General features: G+C 40.6%; 1 pseudogene across 1 annotated transcript; it reads left to right on the top strand.

The window, feature by feature from the left end:
• Positions 1-425: 425 nt before the first annotated feature.
• On the top strand, positions 426-3,575 carry LOC146960051 (uncharacterized; annotated as a pseudogene). The gene is made up of 3 exons (XR_015035532.1): positions 426-636; positions 758-988; positions 3,526-3,575. The product of XR_015035532.1 is annotated as an uncharacterized LOC146960051 (transcript).
• The last annotated feature ends 446 nt before the right edge of the window (positions 3,576-4,021 follow it).

Raw genomic sequence — 4,021 nt, 5'->3', positions numbered from 1 at the left:
GTGTGTCACTTTCATGTTTCATTATTAATAATTCTTTAATGTGAAAATGTAACAACTTGTTTTTTCTCTGCAGCTGCTGAAATGTGAAATATGGTTCACTGACAAAAATCTGATCAGATTCTTTATGTCAGAAAACTCATAAGAGAGTAAACCAGGTGGTTTCATCACTGAAGACATGAACACACTCATCAGTTTTCTGTGGAGGCAGCCCAAGCTGTATCACAGTTTTATTATAATTATTGTGTCATTACCATTTATGAACCAGAGTAAGTAAGAACTGCTGAATGCTGCTTCCTGATTCTCTGCAGTCAAACCCAAGACACCTCCAGAGTCTGATCAGGAAGGTGAGTGAGAGTCTCAGCTCATGTAAATCATGTAAATCTGCTGCTGCTTCACTGTTTCCCTCCTTTGTGTTTTGTAGGAAGGATGTTCAGGGTGATGAGGACAGTGAAGGTCCACACCGTCACTACAGGAGAAACCTTTGGTGCTGCTGAAGCTCTGATGAAACAGGTGGAAACTCGTATGCAGCTTCAGGTGGAGAAGACAAATGGCAGGAAGCTGCTGTGGTTGTTCTCTTCTGTCCAATCAGGTCTCGTGTTGGGTCAGATGTGGAGGCAGCCATGACTCAGGTGTCAGGTAACACATAAACCTGTTTTCAGCTCGGTCATACAGTGATAATACATATTTTATTTGTAGATCCTCCTGCTCTCCATGATCCTCCATCTCACACTTCTCTCTGTTCCTCTGGTGTCCACAGGTGATAAGAGAGTCATTCTGGTGATGATGCATCACACCAGAGATGTCGACTACTCAACCTCAGGGAGAAACTGGTCTGAAACGTATCAACAGGTCGTCATGGATGTTGATGCTCTCTTCCATGAGTCCACACCTGGATTATTGAGATGTCAGAGAAACGAGGCCGCAGTCTGTAAAATAGAGAACTGGTTACTGAAATACTTTGGTATTGAGAGGGTGAGGGGTGCTGATGGTGCTGGTGTTGTTAGTGGGGGTTATAGTGGTACTAGTGGTGATGTTAGTGGGGTTTATAGTTGTAGTTCTACTACTAGTTACACTACTAGTTCTACTACTAGTGACACTACTACTACTACCACCACTACTACTAGTACTATTATTAGACGTAACCGGTTTCCATCTTGTGCCCAGAATTAAAAATAAAAAAATAAACATTAGACTTGTACAAATGAAATCCGTCTTAATCATCACCTATGGGCTTCTAGTCCTGTGTGGTGGGGGCTGCAGACCCCTGCCTGTATTTTGGTCTTTTGTTTTGTTTTGTTGTGCACATGGACGTTTCTGGGTGGAGAGTGAGAGAGTCGGTGTTTTCTCTCCAGCCAATGACGGAGCTCAGCTGAAGCTACGTGCAGCCTTTAACCCAGTACCTTTAAGCAGAGCTGGTGATCTTTATCTGAAGTGTCCACCATGTTGCTAATATGATGTGTAGTTTAGTGTCACAATGAAAATGTGTCTAGAAACAAAACTTGACATGAAATAAAAACTTTTACAACTGATGTTTTGAAATGAAAACATCTCTAACAAAGTCTAATAAAACTGCTGAAATAAAAGTGACAAAACAAAATTTCACAATGACTTGAGTTTAAATAGTTTCATCCTATTTTACAAAACATTGTGTTTCTTTCTTTTCCCTTATATTCACTTCAACTTTGTTTATTTAATTTTGAACACTGTTTAAACGCTGACATGTGAATACTGAAATTATAATAATTGTACATGTCAAATACATGAATCTAGTAGCCTACTGGTTCATAGGAATGTTGTCATAAATTACATGTCATGAAAATAAATAATATAAATATATCTTAAAGCAGAAGTAAGTGGTCCGGTCGTTTTGGCTAATGCTGCGTTCCAGGCAGGCTTTTGAAATCGTAAATTACAGCTTCAAGTCACAACTTACGACTTTGTAGCGTTCCAGGCAACCCACTCGTGTTTTTCCGACCTGTTTTACCGGTGAAAGTCACTATAACGGCCACTCGTAACTTCCGACCGGTGAACTCGTACCAGATCGAACTGGTACCACTTCACGGTCGGAAAAATACGAGTTTCCTTGAACGCACCATAACAGTCCTCGTCCCTACGTCACCACATTCACGACGTTCCTTGGCTGCACACACAGCCCTGCATGCCGTTCTCTCTCCTCATTGGATAAAAACTGTAGGATACGATAAATGTTTTCTCCTGGGCTCAGAGCAGAGCAGAGTGACTGACAGACCCGTGTTTCAGACCAAACACTCTATAGAAGTGATTGCTGTCTGAAGATACAACTATTTAAGACTTAGATTAACACAAATATATCACTTACTTCTGCTTTAATTTACTTTGTGCTGTGTAATCTCTTTTTTTTAAATTATTGTTTGTCTTCTGCTCTGGTGTTTTAGTTTTGTTTTCTCTGCTGTTGATGTTCTCTATTTAAACGTATTTCATCATTTATTTCACCTTCAACCCACAAGTTGTAGTTATAGTTCATCTGATCTTTTCTTAAGAAACTGTAGGTCATGGTGGGGACAGCTCTCCACAGGTTTCCAACCTCACCTGCATGTTGTTTTTATATAATCCACTCTCTAATTTATGTGCAAATAAATAAATATCCATTAACTTTGATTTTCCAGTCAGGACAGAAGCATGTCGAGGAAATGGACACCAGTAACCACAGCAGAGACCACATGTAGTTCTGATAATCATGCTTTATTAAATCAATAATTGGGCAACACACACGACCAGGCCTCGTTTTGTCCTCAGTGACTGCAGCAGCAGCAGCAGCAGCAGCAGCAGCAGCAGCAGTGGTTGGTTTGGGCTGAGGTGCATCTGTGCTGCCCATCTTGACTGACAGGTGAACTAAGAACTAACACTCAAACACGCTGCAGACCTCCCAGAGAAGTGAATTTGATCAACACAAAACCTAATTTTGGAGCAGGATCAAGAAAAAAAGACTCAATAGTGACACGTGGCCATTGCAGCCGCTACAGTAACTGCAGCCATCAGCCACGCCGGGGCGTGATCTGGGAGGATAAATTATCAATACACACATTGACCATCTGAAGTACAGATTGATCTTCAGGTAAAACCGTCTTCCTCCTCCTCCTCCTCTGCTCCAGTTGTCTGAAGGTCAAACACCAACATCACAGCAGTTTTAGAGATGAAGCCTAGAGCTCGGCTTAAAGAGACCCTAACCCCATCCAAACACACTGTGCTTAGAGAATGAGGACAGATCTGTATGAGGTGAACACTGTCATCATGAAACCTTCCTAACACCAAGGTGTTAACATTGTTATTAAAGATGTGTTAACATCACAAAGTTTAAATGAACCGTCTGTCTCTAAGGCCTCAACAAGTCTGGACTAAAGTGAGTGTGTTTACATCTTAGAAACTTCACTAGTTTAAATCCTGCATCAGAGTCGTTGTGTAAATTACTGAACCAGTAGATGGCAGCGTTGTTATTAAAACTACACTTTCCTCTCTCAGAGGGAACTTGTTCCCTGTTGTCTTCAGACACCATGGGTCTGAAGAAGGAACTGGAGGAGTCAGGGAGGACGACATGAAACAGACCATAATGAGACACAAGACGAGGGCCACAAGGTAAAACTGTCACATGTCTGAATCTAAAAAACAGCATACAGACTTTTCTCTACCATCAAAGACTTACTTTGTTTTGTGACAAACTATTGTCAGGTTTACAGCTCATTAATCAGCCTCTCAGTGATGTTAAACCTTTGAGGGGGAACTTTCAAACATTTCCAACAATTTATTTCTATTACATACATTTCAGTTTGTTCTCCGAATGGAGATTTCAGGATTTTGAGCTTTATGTCTTCACTTTTGTATTTTCCACTTCTTCAACCATTACATTTTACCTTCATGTTATTCAGCCTCCAGCTTACTAAGCTAAGGTCTACTTTTACTCTTCAGATATTGCTTCATCTTAATTACGGTAATATTTGTTCAACAATGTTTTGAGTTTTGAACAACTTTTCCTTCATATTTGAGT

The sequence above is a fragment of the Trachurus japonicus genome, unplaced genomic scaffold (genome assembly GCF_045865225.1).
Source record: "Trachurus japonicus isolate A0001 unplaced genomic scaffold, Traja_1.0 AP030749.1".
Lineage (NCBI taxonomy): Eukaryota > Metazoa > Chordata > Actinopteri > Carangiformes > Carangidae > Trachurus > Trachurus japonicus.
The sequence above is the reverse complement of the archived record's forward strand: the minus strand, read 5'-3'. Positions and strand labels throughout refer to the sequence as shown.